General features: G+C 41.6%; 2 long non-coding RNA genes across 6 annotated transcripts in view; one reads left to right on the plus strand and one right to left on the minus strand.

Moving 5' to 3' along the window:
- Positions 1 to 5,482: 5,482 nt before the first annotated feature.
- LOC111930998 (uncharacterized) overlaps positions 5,483 to 22,539 on the minus strand; it is a 38,878-nt gene continuing 21,821 nt past the window's right edge. The window contains exons 1-6 of one of the 5 annotated variants that reach the window (XR_015290218.1): positions 14,157 to 14,254; positions 13,830 to 13,934; positions 13,016 to 13,717; positions 12,425 to 12,582; positions 11,602 to 11,720; positions 8,306 to 11,076 (exon numbers count right to left, since the gene is read on the minus strand). This is a non-coding gene — a long non-coding RNA (uncharacterized LOC111930998). Of the gene's footprint in view, positions 5,830 to 8,023; positions 11,077 to 11,538; positions 11,721 to 12,424; positions 12,583 to 13,015; positions 13,718 to 13,829; positions 13,935 to 14,061; positions 14,255 to 22,539 lie in introns of those variants that run through there. The other 4 variants (XR_015290220.1, XR_015290219.1, XR_015290221.1 and 1 more) reach the window with 4 other exon arrangements.
- LOC147651836 (uncharacterized) lies at positions 6,691 to 10,951 on the plus strand. Its single transcript, XR_015290226.1, has 2 exons — positions 6,691 to 6,865; positions 6,993 to 10,951. It is a non-coding gene; the product is annotated as an uncharacterized LOC147651836 (long non-coding RNA).

Genomic DNA, 22,539 nt, shown 5'->3' on the forward strand with positions numbered 1-22,539 from the left:
TTACACATCTCCAATGACTGGATTAGCACAAACATTTTTTTATTGTCCTAGTTCTGAGCAGGGAAATGGTTGAGCCTCTTCAGGGGTTGAATAAGGAGAAATACGAAACCTCTCAGACACCAAAATATGCAAACCTCAGTCCTGTTCTCTTTGAATAGGCTGACTTGTATTCTCTATCAAATATTTTCAAATACTTTTTATCTCTTTTGGCTCTTGAAAAACAGCTCCCATAACATTGCAACTTCAGGCATTAAAAATAAAATCTGTGCCTATTTACTTATTTGTTTGAACATCTATTCAGGTGTCAAATACAGAAGAGGGGCTTTCTCCATCACTTTCTTTCCAGAGAAAAGATTCATACATTGGTATGATTCATACCAATCATGAAGAATTCAACAGATGGCAGTTTCCACAGGTTTAGTTAAATGAAAGTGTGAGGGAAATGATCCCACTGAAGGCCTGCCTACCTCAGTGCACTCTCTGGTGGCATCCAAAGGCAAAGAGCAGGAACAGGACAGACAATTTCCCCACTCAAACTCTCCCAGCTTCTGACCAGTCTCAACCTCAGATGTGGTTCCCAGGATTTAACAACCCTCCATGGATTTCCATTCCCTGAACTTGTCCAATTTCCTCTTAAACCTTGAGCATCCAGAGTCTCATCATTCTTGGCTTCCCAGACCTTGTCACCTCCCCTGTCAGCTGCCTCTCTCCTGGGAGGCTCCTCGTGGCTTTGGTGGCTTCCCATGTGGGAGCTGAATGAGTGACACTGCCACTCTTCAAATCATTGCCCATTCCACGAGGGAGAGATGTCACAGGTGGCCACAGCAGTAAATCAGACAGCAATTTTCCCATGGGAATTACCCTGTGCTGGGAACGGGATATATATGATCATTTTATGTGGATATGATCAACCCATGAAAATCCCAAAGCAACGTTTTAGCACGTTTTCTAACTCCTTCATGCTACAATGATTAGACTGTGAGTTTTGGATTTCAAATTGCCCTCAAATGAATGCCTCAGCCATCAGAGGAATGCCACATTTTAATATGTACAGTCTTTACAGGATTGAGAGTAGTTCTGGAAAATTGGTTTTTTACAATGAAAATGTTTTCAGGGCTTTCTGGTCACTGAACCTAATCAGGAGTTACTTCTAGAGAATATTTTTACTATAGTTCTATAAAAGCCTGTAAGGAGCATCACGAGTACAAGTGCATGCAGGAACAAATAAATTAATTACAGTGAGAGTTGGTGGAGGAGATAATGGTTCTCTCTTCTTCACCACGTGCCATTCTGGAGAGATGTGGAGCATCTGACTGCCCAAGTGCTCATTTACACTTCACAGGGCCATCATTTACACATCTAAATGGTATTTTTATAGTCTTACTGAGGTCTTTGAATATCAAAATTCTACTCCTTGCTTTAAAGATGGAACTAAAATCAAACTCCCATTTTGTGATCAGATCCTTTTACATAAAAAGAAAGAAAACAAAAAAACAAAAAAACAAAATATGAATTGAGGTGCCTGATCACAATTACTTCTTTCTTTTGCTCTCATTCCGTTTGTTTTTTGCTCTCTGCAAGCAACATTTCCTACTTAAAAAGTAAACACAATAAATAAAATAAAGTCAGGAAGAAGGAAATGTGTAAATCTTTGTCAGCTTTGCTTTGCCACAGTAAATGCAATGTGATATTTCCAGCATCCACCAGAACAGCATCATTTTTGCTGCTGACAGTGTGATTACTCTTTTTATTTTTTTATGGGAGAAAAACAGGAGCTTTTCCCTGTGTTAAGATCTCATTTTCTTAATCTCATTCACTGGCTGGTACCAGACATTTCAAATTGGACATTTTTCTTCTCAAGCCATGCATGGATGTACATTCTGATCCTACTGCTAAACTTAATGGAAAAAAAAAAAAAATTGACCCGACCATGTCAGCACATTTTTATGAGTAAAACCCCAGAGTCTCTTATTCGAACTCTTGGTAGCTTATGGGTTTATGTGCAGCTTTGGTAAGAGCTTTTATATAAGTGAATGTATTTTAAACCTGTATTTGTCAGAATTCTATATTATTACATTTTTCCAATTCTGTTGATTTATGTGTAATCTTCTCATTTCCTCCCTCAGCCCTGTAAAAATGATCCTCACTGCTGTGCTGCTCATGCAGCAAAAACTGGCCAGCTTTGCTTCAGATGGCTGTTTGACTCTATCCTGACAGTGTCCACATGCCAAAAATTCCCTCACTAATTATTTCTGTCTCCTAAATCTCCTTTCCCTGCTTTTCCCACTCCATGGAAACTCTTTCTTGACCTATATATGTTCCCTGTTTTAACAGTTTGCTGCTGTACTGTGGCTGCTCTCAGCCTTGTATACATTTTCTTTTCTTCTGTATAACAAACTGCAGGTAACAAATACACAGGCCTGTTGAAATTATTCCAGGCTGTCAACCCTCCTTCATTTTTTTTGGTGGGAAAATTCAAATGGAGGTCTCCATCCCCTAGGAAATCATTGCCCTAAATCCATTGCACAGTTTGAGTCCATGAAACCAACTTGTTGCAATAAATTAACAACTTAAATAAACTTATGTATGCCCTTGTTCCTAATAATATTTTTAAATTAAAGTGTATTTTCATGTTAAAATTTAAATTCTGCAGATTTTTTTAACTCATTCTTTTAAAGACACTTTTTTTCCAAAGTTTGGCCCCACAAGTTATAGATTCTTTATTTGAATTATAATCACAGAATCATAGAATGGTTTATGTTGGGAGGGACCTTAAAAATATTCTTGTTTCAACAGCCTTGTCTTAGGAAGGGTGGCCTTACAAAATACATTAATTTACTTTATAAAGAGTCCAAGTTTCATTGCATTTTTTTAGTTTTCTTATTTCAAAACAAAAAAATCCTTGCTAAAGCAGCTCCCAAAATCCAATAGGTGTTAGTTAAATAACATAACTTCTCCAAGTATGAACCATCAGTTTTTAAAATAATTGATTTTTGTTTTCAATTACATAAATAAAATCAATTATTCCCCCCCTACAGCTCTGTTTTATTACATTTATTATAATGAAATGCATTTATTTTATCTTTACACGCTTTCTTTTCCCATATTTATTTGAATCCTTTCATTCCAGTTCTTTTCCAGGAGCAGGATTCTACATTCCCAGGGAACATGAGGGCCAGTAAATGCTCCCTGTTTAGGTCACTCTGGCCCCAAAATGCTCAAGATTATTATCAAGAATATTGCTCCTAGTGCAATATTTCACCCCAGTGCCATATTTTGGTGTGTTCACGACCCTGAAGGTGCAACCCCAGGGTTTGAGGTGAGCTCCAGTGGCAGAGGGACATCCCTCAAGGCACAGGTGTCACTGAGCAGTGCCCTGGCAGCTCATCTGTGGGCAGGATCTTCATCTCCTCCTTTCCCAGCAGGCTGGACCCTGCAGGGCTGGGCTTTATTCGCTCCCTCTGGGGCTCTCTGAGCCCCAAATTTGTGTTCCTGCTCTTACCCACGTGTGTCCTGGCTTTTCCTCTGCGTGCCACTTTGCAGCCTGGCTGAAAAAGGGCCTAGGACCCCTTAATGAACTTGGTTTGGGCTTCCTGCCTCCTCTGTCACCAAATGACTAATTGCTAATTTCCAGCTATGAATAATTTATATTACATCCTCCTTCTTAACCTCAGGGGTGTTTCCTTGGATTTATGTGCTTTCTGCAGACGTCTTCATGCTGCTGCAAAGGCTTCGTTGAGCACCTGCCTGAAATAAAGAGCAAATTTCCAAGCAATATTTTTAAATATTCTACATCTGTCCTGAAAATTAAGTTTATCTCTGGGTTCTCTGCTAAATCTAATGTGTCAGATTGTCCTTATTCTTATAGAGGAATCTTTAAAACTCTGGTTTCCCAAATAGCTACACAGCTGCACTTCCTTACAGAGTTTTTCTTGCCTTGCCTTCAGTCTTTCCCCAAAAATGTCTTTGCAGAGCCTGGATTATGATTGTTGCAGTAGATGTTCTGGCTGCTACCTGCCAACCTGGTTATTCCATTATGTTTTTTATCACCATCCCTCCTGGTGATCTGGGCTGCCTACAAGCACCCAAGGGGATGTTTTTCTCAAACATGTAATTATCCTTGCCACTTCAGCTGCCAGGGCTGAACCCCTGGCCACTCTTTGATTAGTCAAATTTAGAGCCCGTGGCTCTGTGCTGTTGATCTCTCTCCCCTGCCTGACCTAAATTCCATTGTACACCTGCCATGCTGCATTTGCTTAAATCTGGAACAAGTTCTGGTTCTTGATGTACTGCCAGTCTCAGGTTTTAACTCGGGGAGCTGACTGGGCACGGGGATTTGTCTCTGCAGCGACTTGTGGAGCTGCCCAGGACTTGTGGAGCTGCCCAGGACTTGTGGAGCTGCCCAGGACTGCTGTGCATGCAAGAACTGACTCAAGAAGCTCCAGGGATGGAGGGCACATCCCAGGGTGCAGCCTTTGCCCAGAGCCCCTCGCTCCTCCTGCTGCCTCCAGCCTGGCTGCTCCTGCTTTGGGCTGGCACTCCCTGCCCAGGAAAGTCTGAGTGCATAGAATCCATTCAGTTGTGGATGAAAAAGGAAAAAAAAAGAAATAAAAATAATAAACCAACACCATGGAACAAACACCTTCTGTAGAAGTCGTATTTCAAAAAGTGCAGCTCAAAGTAAAAAGAAGTTTCTTGGAGAAATGTGGTCACTGGCTCTACGTTCACTTCCCTTCTGGAAGGGATTTATATATTTATATCGTTATTTTTTTCTAATGCATGATGTAATCCATGTTTTTCTCTTACAAATAATAACATAAGCACCATTCTATAACATAGAAATAATAACATAAGCATTGATCTGTAGTGGGCTGCGAAGTAGGATGCCACAGTTCTAGCCACCTCCAGATGAATATTTACTTTTACAATTTAAATTGATGGGAAATTGGTCAGAAACCTGACATATATCCAAAATTAGTGAACATAGAACATTTTGATCCAAAGGTCAGAGCCATAGCTGAAATATGACTGGAAAAGTCCACAGTATCCAGCAGTCCTACCCAGGTCAGCATGACGCTGTTTTCCTCTAAAAGAGGAGCTTTTGGGCTGTCCTTGGAGCTCTGCCACAGCTGATCATGGATCAGCACTCCCAAACAAGGCAGAGCTCTACTCTGCATTCTCACAAAACCTCAGCACCAATAATGGGCCAGTTGATAAAGTGTAAATAATTCTCCACACTGGGAGACCCATACGAAAGGTGGAACATCCTATTCCTGGAAATAGGTCCCTAAATTATGCCAAAATCTCATTTGGGAGTCTAAATCCTTGAGTGGATCTGACCAAGGTGAGAAGATCCATCTGAGAGATCTAGAATTTAAAGCTTTCTATTCTTGCAATACCTAAACCCCATCAATACTCCCTTTTTTTTGGTAAGAAACATCCAGATTCTCTCCAATATGAGATTAAAATCTACTGAAAGGTAAAAGTGGAAGAGTTTAATTAAAATCAGGACAATGGGAAGAGAGTTTCCAAGGAACCAGAAACTTTCATGGCTCAAACTACGTGAAGAACAAATTAATTATCACTGCTACATAAGTTCAAACAAGGATGCAGCCAGAAAGAAAAGTATTGATGGATAAAATTCAGAAGGCTGGGGCAGGTAGTAAAATGAATTATTTGTGTCAGTGTGTCACCAGTAGTTTTTCAGGTGACTATAAATCTAAAATGCTTTCTTGTGCTTCATGATGGTTGCATTATATTCAAAAGTTCTTGATATTGCAGGTGGCACTGGAGTTCAATCTTCAGTGTCTCCATTTGAAATTTTCACTGCTGTCAAAAATAAAGAGACAAGGAAGTGAATTTTTTCCAGTTGTTTGTTATTTGGGCAGGGAATTTGCCTTTGACCTGTGTGTACAGTGCAAAGCTGCCTGGGGGTGTGACAGTCCCGTTAATGCTACCATTAATAATAATGTAAATAAGATGTCAGCTCAATTCTTAAGTAATTCTGCCCTAAATCTTAGCTTCAATCTCTTCACATTTCAAAGGCAATACATTGATAAAATCATTTTAAATGGTCTCATTTAGCTTATGCCATCTGACCTTTTAGCAGGCGAAGTATTGGATCCCATCTCCTTTGCACAAAGTCACAGACACTGGGGCAAAGCACAGGGAAGAGAGGAAGCTCTGGGATTAAACTGAGATGGTGAAATGGTTGATGTGAGGAAATAGGGGTGAAATTTGCCCCATTGTTAGATTTACTCTGGTAAATAAATGGGTTTAAATAATTTGACTACTATTTTGATACTCAGCCATGAGGCTGCTAAGATTGAAACTTTTTTTAGGGTCTGATTTACTTTTTTGTCCCTTGTCCTCATGACCAAGGCAGGAGTGGTATTGGTTAGTCTGGTACCTTTCACCACTAACAAAATCCCCACTCTGAGGTAAACACTGTTTTCTCTCAGAAGAAAATTCTCAAAAAGCTTGGTTTTCTTCCTGAAAATTTGAAAATTTCAAAACTGCTTTAAATTCCAGAAAAAAAAAGTAAAAATCATCAGCTAAGTTACTATAACATTTTTAAACTCCACCTAGGGCACAAAGAGCCTGGACTAGATAGATCTGGCCCAATTTTTTGGTTAATTCTAGCTTAATTTAAATAACTACAGTTCTTCCATTTGGGTGTGTATTTTCCAGAGCAGCACTGCACGTTCCTGCTGGTGGCTGTGAGCAGAGTGTGACAATGTCCAAGTCTCCCTGTTCCCCCAGCTCAGGAGCACAGCAGGACTCATGGACAGCACCATGAACCAAAGCTCAGCTGGCCCTCAAGGACTTCTGGCAAGATCTGGAGGAGATGGATGCACACGCTGAGGTTTGCAAAGGGGGTGAAGGGATTACAGACACCTCATGGGCAGCTGGTGCTTCCAGCCCTGTATTTTGTCCAGAAATCTTGTATTTTTCCAGAAATAATAATATAAAATATTCTTGCATTTTTCCAGAAATCCCAGAAAAACTGATTTTTGCTAGCTGACAAGGAGAAGCAGGGCCTCCACATCACTGGTGACTTTCCAGTCAAGTACCCAACTCCTCTGGGGCTTTTTGCATTGAAGCCTTGGAGACAACCAGAAAAAAATCAATTACTGAATCAATGCCAATTGGGAAAACGAGACAAAGAGCCTTCCAAAAGCACAAAAAACTGAGATGAGACTGCAAAAAATAAACAAGAAGAATGGTAGTCCTACTTCATTCTGAAGTGGAGCTCACATAAAATAAATGCTAAGGGGTTTGCTTTCCAAGTGGAACGTGGAAGAGAGTGAGCAAGGGAGGTTGCTAAAGAAAAATCATTTGTACATTAAATATCTGGAGGAAGCACTTTCAGTCATGCTGGAAACTCCATTTTTTTCCAAAGCATCCTGCAGCAGACTGCATAAATGCCTAGGAAAGAGTAAAGGTGTCTTGGATCAGGCAGCACCCAATATGTTTATGCAGCCCTGATGGGAAGAGACATGTTTATTCAAGCTGCTTGCCAAAGTTATATGTGCTGGAGGCTGCTAAGGAAGGGAAAGAATTTATTATTTGTAACAGTACAATGTTATATAAATGTATAAGAAAACCCACCTAAGTAAAACAGATTCTCAGTAATTTCAAGCCGAGCTTTCACAAACTGGGGAAGGAACAGGGGAGAGGAAAAACAGGGTGGGGGACAGGAAAATGCTTTGAGTTGGATTCTTACCTCACAGAAGCTCACAGTGAGTCAGTGTGAGCAGGAACTGGGCACCAGAGTGTGCTGTACTCCACTGTCAGGGGTGACACCACTGTCCCACCCTCCCTCCCTTCCCAACACCACCAGTACCTCCATCCCCAAATGCCTGGCAGGAAACAGGGGCCAGCAAGCCAGCCCAGCTGAACTCCAGGTAATTTTTTCTTGGGGTGAATTCCCTGAATCAACAAGCCAGCAAGTCTGTAGGTATTATGGAAAATAATATCTACATTTTTCCACTCCTCTAATGGAATAATGTCTATATAATGCCATTACTCTAAGATTGTGGCGTCTCATCACTAAGTTAAATAAATAACTAAAAACTCCACAACCTTGGATGTTTGGAAGGTTGCAGAGCCATCCTTCTAGATTCTGCAGTGATTCTGAAAAGCACATTTTCTAGCCAAAGCCTACTTGCTCTAAACTTTGGAGCTGTACCTCCTTGCTAGAATGAGCTGGATCTCACCACTGAAATGTAACTCATGTGGCTCGTATAATCTGCCTCAAGGAATTATTACTGCACTTAAAGCAAATTGTTTTGCAAGCACTGGGTTTCTGTTTTGTAATAAATCTAGACTTTCTTTGTCTTGCTTTATTTTGCTTCAGTGCACAACATCCACTCATTGTCTTTTCTTCCCGAGATGTTTGAATAATTATTGTTTTCAAAGCAAGAGGTTTTGTCTGATTAAGCATAAACACTTGTCTAAATCTGCATACCTCAAAACACAGACAAAGAAAGGCAGGGAGATGAGACAGCAAAGAGAAAATGAGGGGAGCAGATTAAAGGAGAAAAAAAGAGAAAATAGAACCTTTCTGTTTGAGTCACTGCAGCTCTTTGACTTGCATTTATGATATTTTCAAGGAGCTTGGGATCCTGGTTCTCAAGAGGAACTCGGGAAGATCCAGTTATGCAGCAGATGATTTTGTGGACACACGTCTTGCATCCCTCTGTCTCCCTCACTTGGCTACAGCCAGAGGAAATCACAGAAATAGGGTCCTGCAGAGTCAGCTGAGTCTGATTTATATTTTAATTAAATGTGGGAATTCCCTTAGATATTGTTTTAACATTAAAAAAAAACCAAATTTTTAACAGGAGCATTTCTGCCACTTCCTTATCAAGCCAAACAACAGAGTGAGGAGTGGGGTGAAGAAATTCACCTCTATCCCACCAACACGAGGACAGGGTTTGGCTACTTCTGTTTTGCCCCTTTCCTAGAAATTGTGATCCTAAACTCTCAGCCCATGTCCCAGGGACTGGATCCTCACCAGCCTCATCCTCCTGCATGGGAAAGCAGCAGGCATGAAGGAACAAGAGCTGTGGTTGATGTTCCCTGGGAGGAGGCTGTGAGTCCCACAGATCTGCAGGGATCAGCAGGGCAAAGGAGAAAGGATTTTGGTGCAGGCTGTGTCCAGATGTGCAGCTGCAGTGTGGGGAATCCCTTGCTTGCACTTTTATCGTGTGGAAGCTGGATGCTTTGGGGTTTTTCTTAGGCAAAAAAATTTCTGTGCTATTCGTGAACCAGCTCTTCCTCCCGCTGGAAAAACCCAGGCACCTCTTGTGATCCAGCTTTGGCTCCCCTGCTCAAACAATGCATTTGTTTGATACTGTAACTCAGGAAAAATGTAAAGTGCAATAAAATCTTCAAAATGCTTCCTGGAGTGGATCTTGAAGTCTTATAGGCAGAGGTCTTGGGTGTCCTTTACCCAGTAACTTCACTGAAATACTTCCTAACTGAAGAAATTGAAAAACAAATCTATTCAAAGGATTTAATTTTCCATGATTTAAGCGTAGTTTTAAAGAACATTTAGCACTTATTAGCTTTGTGCTTTGTGGAAATGCATTAGCTGTTGCCAATATTATTTAATCTGTATCTGCATTAACTTGTATTTACCATCTGTTCCCTAAATGGAACCCCTGTAATAGGTTACGTTTAACACCAAATTAATGAAGAAAAATGGGCCTGCAATCACATTTTGCAGTAAACTGTTGTCTCAGCTCTACCTTTAGTGTCATTTACAGCAGGTGGGCAATGGCAAGGGATTTTGTGATGGTGCCTCAGCAAAGTGGCTCATGGCCAGGCCCTGTGGAAGGTCACCTCTGTTGGGATTATCTGCTGGGAAAAACTGGTCCTGTTTCCAGTGTGAGGAGAATCCAGCAGAATAAGGCACACTGGAATAGGGAATATTTGTCCTGCAGGGGATGGTTCTATTGGTAAGTCAGTATATTTCAGGTGGGGTGTCTATTAAGATGAATCAATTAGAAATATCTGTTTTGGGAAGGGTGTAGCAGAGAAGTCAGTGTGTCATCTGGCAACCCAAGACATTTATAGCAAAGAGGGCACCCCAAATTCACAACCCCTGAATCTGTGGCTGCTTGAAAGGAATTCTGCCCTAGGAATACAGCCCCAAGTGCACAGATGAGACTCCTTTGAGTACTAGCATGTCACATTAAGAAGGAAAAGTCTAATTTATACGTTGTTTGGAAATTTCTTCCGTGCCTCCTAGAGAACACACAAACAAAAAGAAAGGAAAAACATACAAAAGAATATTCCAAGAAAATGTTGCAATGAAAAGAAAACGACAGAGAACTTCCTCTGTTTGGCTCAGTAAATACAAAGAAAATCTCTACAAACAAACTTCTTTCAGCAAGGATATGAGTGAAGTTCACAGCACAGGTCATGAGATCCTAAGCTGTCACTTCAGTTTTGGGGGGGATTTCTGGAAGGAAATCTGTAGGGCTGACACACAGCACCCCTGAGTGCTGCCTGCAGCTCCTCCAGGACACAGCAAGCTCGGGGGAGAAGCTGTAACTCCTCAGAGATAAATAAGAAATATCTGCTGTTTTAGATAATTTTCATGCAAGATGGACTCTGGTGAGTGCAGTGACCGCCCCAACCCTGACCCTGGAGCATCAGCTGGGCCTGGTGGTCATTGTGCAATCAGCTGAGGGTCACTGCCCCGTGTCCAGAGTGTCCAGAGTGTCCAGAGTGTCCAGAGTGTCCAGCAGCAGCACAGCTGCTGAGCTCCAGTCCATCTGGGAGCTTTATGCCCACGGTATTTCCCCCCGTCTTTAATATCCTCTAGTTCACTGATTTAATCGTGGAGCTCTAGCCAAGATTACATAATTATTAAACACTCTGTTCTTGAATTCCTTGTAGTGGGATTTAAGAAAAAAAAATAAAAATGGAGTTTTCTCTCGACCTTTTATCGTTTGATTTTGCTATGAATGGTGTATGTGAGAAAGTGCCTGTGCCCACACTGCAGGCTGTGTGCTGTCTGAACCATCACTGCATTAAAATGCAGAGATTTTCCCCCTGAAACACCTGCAGAGAAAGATATTCTGTATTTACTGGTTCAGCAAAATGTACACTTAAAACCAAATTTAACAAAAAGGACACAAGCAGCATCTCTCAGTGCCTTCTGTGTAAACTCGTGAGCATTTTTGACACAAAGGTGTCTGAAAAATCATTTGATTTCTTTGAATATTTATTTGGAAGTACTTTGCTTCTTCCAGCCATTTTTTGAGTCACATAGCTGTGACCACATCAACATCCTATTTATTCATCAATAAATGGTGTTTCACTATGTTTCATATGTTTCACTATGGCTCTCTGAAACTCTGAAGACAGAAAATCAGGGAACACACAGCAAATGTCAAAAAAGGGAATTAACCTGCTAAAATTCCCAGGACTGCTCCTTTTAATTTCTCTTTTTTTTAAGTCATTTAGGGAAGATCCAAACCCCAACTCTATTAAGAGGAAGATACAAAGGGCCTTTTGAACCTGTAACTTTTAAAATCTACATATTTTATTATATAACTTTAAATGCTTGAGTATTTGCTTTCTTACCTCTTTGGGCTTTGCTTGCTTATTTTTTTAAATAATTTTTTTTAAAATCATGATTGTCAGTGTGATCCTTCCCTTCAGTTTCCAGGGGAGAGTACCACAGGAATTGTAAGCTCTTGTTCCTGAACAAAAGAAATGAAAATAATAAACTTTGCAAAAAGTTGCTTTAGAAACCGTTTCTAATGGTTAGCTTCAACTCCTGGGCCTACTGGCCAAGAACATGGATTTTTTTTTTTTAATTCAGTGGAAATATCTAATTTTAAAAGATGAAATAAATTGTGCTGGGCATGCAATAAGGGCGCTATTCTGTATGAATGCAGCAGAGATGGTGCAGCAGAGATCACCTAATGAGCATCAGCTTGGCTGCTCTATTTACAGACTGAAAACAAACAGCTCCCAGCATTCTGCATGAGCAACAGGCCCTCAGGAAATGCCCAAACCCAAAATTTCAAGCATCAATCTCCAGTGCAGAAAACTTAATCTTTTATTTACTGGCACTGATGCTACTCGGGACCCCTTGTCTGAGTATCAAGGCATCAGCCAGCCTCGTTTTTCACGGCCTGAATGCAAGTGAGGACGGCCACGAGAGCACTTCCAGATGTTAAATGAACCCACCACATTTCACAGATTCAGGGATTTCTTTCTGAGACCATTTACAGAAGTTTGGAAAGAGCACAGGGTATCATGGTATTAAAATTTAGGGAGGAGGGTTTTATTTTTACAACAAATTGAAGATATTACTTAGCTTTTTTTTTGCAATCACTATTGACATCTAAGCTCCAAAAAGGAAGTAGCTCTAGGTACGTAAAACTAAATACATCCTTACCATTATATTAATGATTTTGCACCAAGGAATGTGTCCCAAAGTTGGCTGAATGTCCCAAACATTCTGTTGGGTCTGATGCTGCTGAGAAAGTCACAGAATTTATAACTTTTAAGGCTGTGGAGTTCAGCGCGACAAATTGTGATTCCTTTAAGGATTAGCTGCCAAACAGGAGCAAGAATTATAGAATGAGTTCTCAGAAGCTTTGCAGGAAAGGGATTTATTTTGCAGTTTTGCAAAACAAAAAAGGGATTTGTTTGCAGTTTTGGGGAACTGGCTGAGGTCACACATGCAGCCTGGAGCAGCAGCCAGGAGGTTTTGTTGTGATGCTCCATCCAGCATTTCTGTCTCCTGGAGAATGGAGGAGAACACACAAATGCTAAAAGGGAGACAGCAGTAGTAGGAATACCCACAAATTAAAATAGGAGTATCTCCATTTAAGGTGAAGTTGAATGACTTCCTTTACTCTGAAGGTGGATTTAGTTTCATGAGAATTTGTAAAGAACGACCAATATATTTAACAATTAACATGGCCTGCATTTTACATTAACAGGCTGTCAGTAAGCCAAGTCATCTTGGTAGCTCAGAGCTTACCTGGTTCTGATTCACTTCTCTCTTTCATGCAAACATTATCTCACCCCTGGCACGCCCTGCCCTTGCTGCCATGGCAGGTTGGATGAAGGTGGAAGAGATTTAGCATATCAGGTTCTATGGAAGATCATAGCTGTGCAGGAAGCTGCAAAGCGCTTGCCAAAGGCAACAAAAATACAGAAAACAACCCCTCTTCTGCTTAGTTACCCAGAACAAAAGGCTCCTATGGAAAATGGGAAAGTGACTGGGAGCTGTAATGGTCACTCTGAGAGATGGTTCCATGCCATGATCATGGCTATTCCCAGCAGCTTCTGCCTCACAGAGCTGGGGACTGGACAATAAAGTCATCTGCAGGTCCTGATCTATAAATTCTTCTCATCCTGTGTTGAAAGCAGCTGCGCTGTTTGTGCACATCTCAGTTCTGCCCCACAGGAGCAAAGGTTGGTGTGGGTGCTCACAAAGATCCATAAATCAGAGAGATCAGTAAATCAAACCCTCACACACAGCAGGTTGAGGATGCTGAGGCAGAGCTTTAGTTTCCCTTCTTTATCTCTTTTTTACCCATGAAAACTTCAGTAAGAATATCCTTCTGTCATCCCATCTGGGTACAAGTCCAATTTCACAGCTTCAGCAGTGGCACAGCCCTCATGGAAGAAGCAGGAGTCTCTCCTGAAACTTTAGACAGTTTGTGACCTTTTGGGAGCTCTGAAGCAAACCAGAACACAAGGATGGAAATCTACCATTCTAGTCATTAATAACTCTGAAAAAATAAATAAATTAAATTGTGCTGAAGAAAAATGACAACACCTGTTCTTACCTTCCAGGTGCTTGGAATAAAATTGTTGCTGAGCTTCAGGGACGAAGGGGAGAAATTGTTCCTGCCTGATGCAGTTAGATACAGAGTCTCCAGGGATTACAAAAGCTGCACAAAAAACATGAAAGGGAGAGGAAATAAATAATTTTTAAGGAAATAAAATCAGACAGGCCACCTTTATCCTTTTCCACTCAAACAGGAGAGCATACATGTGAGCCCAGTTGTTTTTTTTTACCCAGAAGATTATAGGTAGAAGTGATTTTTCAACCAAGTATTAATCTTGTTTAGGAGACAGAAATCAACATTATGTACAGGATACAGCCTGTGGACCTTTATTTTATAGATTTTCATGTGTAGAAGGGCAGCTGGTACTGGGAAGGGCACTGCAGCACTCAAAGGCATCCAGCAGACCTTCACAGGTTGATTATAAAAAAAAGGGATTTTATCACCTGTTTTTATTCTGTTCACCTGTGACAGCAGCATCTGATCAGCACACATGAAAACAGTCTCTGAGCAGTGAGTTTTTACCTGAGTGAGTGAAATCTTTCAGGTGAGACACAGGAGCCCTTTTTGAAGGGGAAAGGTTATTTTCTCATCAGAGTGGTGGGAATTTGGCGTCCTACTCCTCAGAACAATATGAAAAATCTCAACCTGAGACTCACTCAGATATAAATCTAACAGCACCCAAATATTTCCCATGATGGGAATCCCTGGAGATCCCAGCACGAGCAGCAGCAGATGAAGCAGAAGGATCATTGCTGTAACCAGTCAATGACCTGAGCACAGGTTAATTAATAGTGCTTTAATGAAGTTTTACACCACAAAGTGGTGTGCAAAGAAAGGCTGTGAACTTTCCTTCTGCAAAGGGAAAACAGCTCAGGAATTAAACAGATAGGCTCAGGCTCTGTGCCACAGTAAATCTCTCCGAAATCCTTTCACCCCACTCCAAGGGTGGGAGTGGGAGGTGCAGGACAGGGGAGGGTTAGCCAAGACTTCCATTGCTCCCCAGGGAACTGGGATTGCTACAGCTGCTAAAACGAGGAGTAGGATTTATTCTGCATGCTTGGAATAGCACTTGTGTTAAGCAATATGTACTTCTTAAATTATATATATATTGTTTTTACTCTAGTGCATATGGCATGGCTATACCCTTTCTGGAGTGAGAAAAAAAAAACCAACCCACACTTTAGCTGTTTCAGATAAATTCACACAAGATTTCTGCACTGTGCCCCACTGAATTTGGAGTGTTAGCTGTGTCTGAGGTTTCTGGCTGATCACTCATTTACCCTTTTGATAACAATGCCAGGCACTTCCTAAAGCTGCACTGCATCCCATAAGGAGTCAATGGGAATTTGCTGATTTACACCAGCTGTGACTTCATGCAGGCATTTGGTGGAAATATTACGTGTCTCTTGTAGTGGAAAAAATAATCTGAAGACGTTTTATTATTCAGTTGTCTGTCTGTATATAGAAAAACATGATGTCCTGTTGCTCTTTGCACTTTCAAGAGACTACAGGTGACTAAAGGGGCAAAAAGTTCCTCAGTCCCTCCAAGAAAAGCCATGGGAGTCAGCTAGTATGTTCTCCCTAAAAATGTTTTTAAAACAATGGATTGGTTGATACAGGATCCATAGGTGAATCCAAGTTATGAATTTATAGCTGTCTTTATGTAATTCAGGTTATTTATACTGAGTTTAATATAGCCACGGTTTGAATCACTGTTATTTTAACATATTTATTTAAAAATTAGAGAATGTCTTAGGTTGCCTGCCAGCTGTATCACAGCCACGTCAGTTATCGTGCAAGAGATCAGTCATTCAAATTCAGTGCCTGACAAAGTGTAGGAAAAAGAAATATTCCCACAGATGCAAACATTATGAGGAAAGTGCTTTATATGTTGTGAGCCACAGAGTCAGCTGGCTGTTTTAGCTGAGACACTCACTGCTCTCCCCATGTTTATAAATAGAATTATGAAGGGTGTGTTCCATGTTCTAAACTACCCCAAAAACACAATTTAAATATCCCACAATTCATGTGTTCCTTTACGTGTCCTGAGAGAATACAATGCTAATGTTCAGATTTGGAGGCCTGTAAAATCCCACATTGTCTCAATAAAAGCAATGATGGTGGAAGGAAAAGAAGAGTAAAACTGATTTCCAAAGCTGTGCTGACAGCAGAAGTCCCAGAGCTCTGCCACGCACCAGAGCACGAGCTCCCACCTCGCTCACCCAGCTCCTCCAGCAAGGGCTTGGGTATAAAAAATGAACCTGTGCCTTGTTTTCTGTGACAGGTCAGCTTGCTGGGGAGTTTCCTTCCAGGCTGACCATGGGAGACAGGAATAAATAGCGAGGGAGAACGAGGAGACACAATCCAATTAGTCAGGCGGGAGGTGATGTCAAAGGCAAGCTTCAATTACAGCGAGATTATTAACAGTGATGGTGTCAGCCTAGGATAAATACACTCAGCCCAACACAGACATGCAAATCCTCTCAGTCTGGCTCTAGACATGCTAATTTTAGTGTTGAGGAGTCACTGTGAGGAAGTGCTGGGCACACAGTGCCCATTGGAGCTGGTCAGAGCTGGGACTGGGGCACTTACAGAGCAGATCATGGCAAAGCCAACACGATTTCCCTGTCCCAGCAGCCTGAGGGGGTCACTCCAGCGATGGGCAGGAGATGACCAGACATTTATTTGCCTGGGAATGGTCACTGTGCAGAAATCAGAGGAGTCACAAGGCTGTGGTCTCTCTAGAAATAACACAGAGTCACAGAATGGTTTGGGTTGGAAGGGACCTTAAAGCCCATCCAGTGCCACCCCTGACATGGCAGGGACACCTCAAACTGTCCCTGGTGCTTCCAGCCCCATCCAGCCCAGCCTTGGGCACTGCCAGGGATCCAGGGGCAGCCCCAGCTGCTCTGGGAACCCTGTGCCAGGGCCTGCCCACCCTCACAGGGAACAATTTCAGCAATACCAAACACAGGTTTGGACTAAAGGAATACAGAAAGCTCAGAGCACCCAACTATACTGGATCCACTGATACAAGCTGTGAGTTTCTATTTCCCTCATCGCTCCTTGAAGCTTGTTTATCCTCTTTGACAAAATTTAATCGACTAAATCACCATCAACCAAGCACCTAAATATTTTATGAAGACTTCCTTTTGATTCTCCTTTTTTGCTGATCTCAAATAATTCCTTTTCTGCTACACAGGACTTGAACATAGAAGAAACACTGTGTATTTGAAAGACACAAATTTACTCAGAGTAATAAGGTTTCCCTTTATGTGTAATGCAGATACTGTTGTACAAAATTATATATAAAATCAGTTGAAGGCCTAATGAACTCATATAACCAGCTTTGGTAAATTGGTGTTGAAAAGGAAATTTGTGAGATTGAGACAACATTAAAAAAAAACGAACAAGGTTGAGTTAATTCAACTGAAAAATGCCATTTAGATCTTGTCTAAAATGTAAGAACTTTATGGGTTAGGAAGACAGAAAAGAAATCTACACCTAACTAAGCAAAGCTCAGTTAAACAACAACCTAAAATCAGTGTAATGATTGCATAGAGCCACATTTCTGGCAGTTTAATTTATAACATTTGGGGGTCCTGTGTAGAGGGATGTTATTCTGCCATTTCCATCTCTCCCAATGGCACTCTGGATACAGCTTCCTATCCTAAGATTGCAGAAAAATCTAGAGAATTCTTTTCTTAAGTAATACCTTTAATTCAGTCATTGTTTCGGGTTGGAGACACAGAATTGATAGCTGATCTTGACTTGTTTTGTCAATAGCTGAAGGCATATTCATTTTAATAAGAAATCCAACAACACAGAGGTGTTCTAAGTGATGTCATCTATTTGAAGGGAGATTTAGTCTTTGTATTTTTTATGCAATACTAAAAGAAAAGAAGATACAAAAATCTGTTCCCAGGTTCTGTTTTCTCTTTAAAAAACAACCTAAGACAAAGTGAAACCTTTCTTCTTTACACAATTTCTCATGAATGTCATCTCCTCAGAGCTGACAAAGACAATTCTTTCCAGCTCCTCTGAACTGAGGTTCTCTTTGTTTCAGGGATGTCTCCATTTTACTATTTATATCTATTTTAGAGTTCTAAACAAACACACATATAAATTAAGAAGATTAAATAGAGGCAGCACTAAAAAAAAAAGCAAGCCAGGCTTAACCCCAGCGTAAAGGATGAATTAAGCACAATGACATCAAACAGGAGCAGGAAACTTGGGGAAGCAGTAGGTGATTACTGCCTCTTAATTTATGGGAAGGATTAGAGTGTAAAGGCTTGAAGAGGCACACAGAATAGAAAAGGTGCTTTTCTCTGCAGAGTGGTCATGCAATGTAGGACAAAAGCATCCTCTGCCTGCCCATCCCACTGCAAACACTCAGCCCTGGCCATAGGAAGCCTAAAAACTCCTGGTGCTCTAAAACCCTTTTTCTGCATGACATCCTAATGAGGAATTCAGCCCTCCCAATAAATCACATCAAGCTGCCCCTTTTTTCAGCACTCTGTTCCCTTGTTGCTCTCTCTAATATTAACTGCAGCTCCAGGGGCATCACCACGTGGAACATCAAGGACTCTCAACCTGTGCTCCTGGCCCCAGAGCTGACACAGGAGCAGGGAAAGCTGGGCCTGGCTGATGCTGGGCCTTGTGATTTTCCTCTGGGCTCTTAGAGCTGGAACCTGTGATGGATGGGATCCAGCCTGGCCTCCTCCCAGCCTGTCCCAGCAGCTCCCCCCTTGCTCTGGCCCCTCTGATGTTTCTGGGTTTAAACACATAATGTGCAGCTAGACACAGGTTTTCTCCTTCCTCTCCCCAAAAAGATTACAGCTTGAATGAGGGGAGAATGATTGCCTGAAGGCAGGGCATAGCTGTGATGTGTTTTGAGACACACCAGAGCATCAGGAATTTGAGATTATCACTACAGAGCTTTCTAGAGCCAAGGGTTTCAAAAGAACCCATCATGGGAATATTGGAGCAGCCACAGCTTGATCACTTTTATAAAATCTGGTTTTTCTTTTTGGTAAATAAATATCCACTTCCGGGGCAAAAGCTGTCTCTTGAAACTTTCAGATCTAGTGGGTCCTGAACTAAACCTTCTGGTAACTGCTAGCCCAAAGTTCTCAAGGCAGAAGGTACAACATTTTGGCATCTCTGTGGCTGTACTTGGCTCCAAACTAAACTTTCTCATATGAGAAAAATTAAAGTGTCACACAAATCCTTTGCCTTGATCAAAAATGGTGATAGCTGCTTTACTTCTCTTCTGGCAATATACTGTATTGTATTAAAGCCACATTTTTACCTATTAATTGCAAAGGACATTGTTTTATTTTGTTTTTCTTTGTTTTGGATTGCCCTTATTGAAGCTTCTGGGAGTACTTCAAGAAACAAAGGAAAATTGGCTTTTCCATATTTTATTTGTATAATCCTCCAGTTTCCAACAACACATTCAGACCAGTAACTGAAATATTTTGTTTGACCACACCAGATTCATACATTCTGATAAACTACTACACATATCTTACTCTTGTCTCAGCATGCCTGGAACAGTATATGTAAAAATATCCTTAAAAGAGGGGAAAGTCACAGCAAGACAAAAAAAAAAAAAAAAAAAAGTAAAAAAGGGGGAAGACAGAAGTGACATATTAGAAATGAAAAATGCTACTAAAAAGAAATATATCTTTTCTTTGCACAAATAAGAGGCTTCTTTTTCATTGCCAAAGTCAAGTCAGATTACTTTTCAGAGTTATGCAAACCTCAAAGTTTTGCCTGGAGGAGATCCTGAGAGAGAATTTGAGGAAGGCTCATTTCAATTCCTGCTATTTGATCCACAAAGGAGAAACGCTGCTGGCATTAGCTCAGCACACCCTGGGATGCTCTTGGCCTGTCATCCTTGAAAGAGGAGAAGAATTGCTGGTGGGGAAGAGGTAAGTGAGTGGTCCCCAGGCAGGGCTTCCAGTGAGCCCAGACACAGAACCAGCCTCCACCAGCAGGATGCAAAACCACTGGGAAGTTCTCTGGCTATTTTGCATCAGCATTGCTGTCATCTTCTCTATTTTTTTATTTTTTTATTGTTCCATCTCTCCTTACTAATCCTTTCATGCCTTTGATAGCAAACATTATCAGCTTGACATAACAAACCCACCAGTTTCTGTGCAAAAAGACAGAAGTGACCTTTTCTTTCCTAAGCCCAGGTTGCAGTGCCAGCATGACAGGACTGCAGTGGGATGTGTTGTGTTTGTTTGACATTCCAGCACTTGAGTGTGTGACACAGGGAGGATGGAAGAGATGCTTTTGGCACTTGCATACCTGGATCATGCTACAGCTTGCCAGGAGGGAAGGAACAAAACCTGAGCCTGCAGGGACATCCTGTAGTAATGGCCCATTAATCCAAACAGAGCAATCACTTACCTGTCAGACTGAAAGAATTTAGACAACATTTCAAATAGCTTCTCTGCTTGCCTGTAGCATAATGAGCACAAATCTGCAATTTTGTAGTCTCCTAAACCAGGAGAGAATGAGAGCAGCCCCTACACCCTGAGAATTGTGTTAATACAACTTTGGTGTTCCTTAAGGAAAGCAGAATTCCCCAAAGCACGTCCCCAGAAATATTTTCTCCTCCCTGACAGAGCAGATCTTTATCATGTCACTCCTTGAGAACAATTCACAGAGTCTAAAGAGACAAAGGAATTGTTTAATACCCTTACTTATTTTTTATTATGCTTTCAGAATTATTATTCCTTTCTGATTTGCCTTTGCTGTGGTGTGCAGCACCAGCTGGAACATTGCCCATGGTCACATCATCCCAGGAGCAACAGCAGGACAAGAATAATGTCCCATTACTGCTGGGACATTTAATTTGCCTCTGCCAGCTGAAAGATTAGCCCTTGGACTGAAAATTGCAATAATTCCATGATTTGCAGGAGGCAGAAACACAGCTCTGCACACCTCTTCTTTCTGCAGCATTAAAGAGGGGGCTAGGCTACCTGGGAGAGCCAACCTGGAGGAGAAAGATTCTCTGACTCCTGCAGGACACTGAAAATACTCAAGCAGATCACAAAAGGTGACCTGAACCCATGTCCCAGGATGGGAGACAGACATTAACCCTGCCTTTTCTTTCTTACAATGAAATATCAGTGGAGACCTACAAAAGCCATTTTGTCAAGTCAAAAGAAAACTTCAAACGATTCAACATCAGATCTATTTTTTAAACCTATGAAAATCCCAGGGTTTGTAAATGTCTCTTCAGCCTCAGATGATCTCTTTAGGCTTTTTAATTTTGTATTTTTGACATTATTCAAATAAAGGGAGGTTGTTTTGTTTTGTTTTTTCTGAGAAAAGGGAGGGAAAACAGTAGAAGCTCAGTGATGTGTGCTCAGTGCTCATCTGCGAAAAGCAAACTTGTAAAAATCGCATCCTGGGATAACCTATTTATTACCCTGCAATTATTATTCAATCCAGCTTATCCAGTTCAGCACTGAAAGGATGGGTTTGCCCCTGATTGTCACTGAGAGCTAAATAAAGGTAAAGCCTGATATTTTCTGGGTCATGCTCTCTGAAAAGATCTTACAGAGAGAATGCTGAAAAGTCTCACTCACAGTATGAGGGGCAGAACCCCATTTACCTTCCACTTCTACAGGGCTGAGAAAGCCCCCTAAAGAGTACCAATGGGTTATTTAATGACCACAGGAAATAGATCTGTCTAGGCAGATACAGGAAACAGATTAAAATGTCTCCTGATTGTGCCAGAGGAGATTTAGACTGGATATTAGGAAAAATCTCTTTGTGGGAGGATTGTCCTGCCCTGGCACAGCTGCCCAGGGCAGTGGTGGAGCCACCACCCATGGAGGGATTTAAAAGCTGTGTAGATGTGGCTCTTGAGGACGTGGTTCTGTGCTGTTCCTGGCACTGATTGCACTCAGTGATCCTACAGCTATTTCCTACTCTTCCCACCAGGTGTTTAAGCCTATGAAGATTCAGATCAGCTTCAGCCAGCTCAGGGCAGGGACGTATCTTTGTATGTCCCAGAAACTCCCTTGTTGGGGGCCATGACTACACACAGGGTTTGTGGGCAGGTATAACCCAGCACCACACCTATCCCAGATTCTCTGCAGTTGCTCTTTTCCCTTAGAATTACTCCCACACAGCCCCCAGTTTTCTCAGCTCAGGGGGAAAGAGAGGCTGGGTAAAATGTGACTCAAATACGCGCTGGATCCTGCAGGCAGAGTCCAGGGAAAGCTCTCTGACAAAACCATCACCCTCTGTGGTCTGAGACCTCCACAGCTCCAAGCTGTACTCCTGCCATGACTCCAGACCACTGCTGGGATGGGTTTTATAGGGATGCAGTGACATTAACAACACTCTACGTAACCGTGGCATTTTCCTAAGCTCTTACAGATGTAGGCGAATAAAATCAAACCTTCTCCTAGCACTGAACCCCCTTTGTGGGCACAGGGCTCCCTCAGTGTGAGGCTATTTATTCTAATTTACTGTGCTCTTGGCTGTGTTCATGAGGCTCAGGACACCCAGGGAGAAGGGGCTGTTTTCCTTTCATTTCTCCCGAAGCCTTGGGCTGCAGCAGAAGCTCCCCTGCCTCGCCAAGCGTGCTGTTCCTCATGGCAGCTCATCAGCTGGGAAGGTGTCAACCATGCTACAACCCAGCAGCAAGTTTATAAAGAAATGCAGAGGGAATAAGAAA

Source organism: Cyanistes caeruleus, chromosome 8 (genome assembly GCF_971803275.1).
Source record: "Cyanistes caeruleus chromosome 8, bCyaCae1.hap1.1, whole genome shotgun sequence".
NCBI classification, from domain to species: Eukaryota; Metazoa; Chordata; class Aves; order Passeriformes; family Paridae; genus Cyanistes; species Cyanistes caeruleus.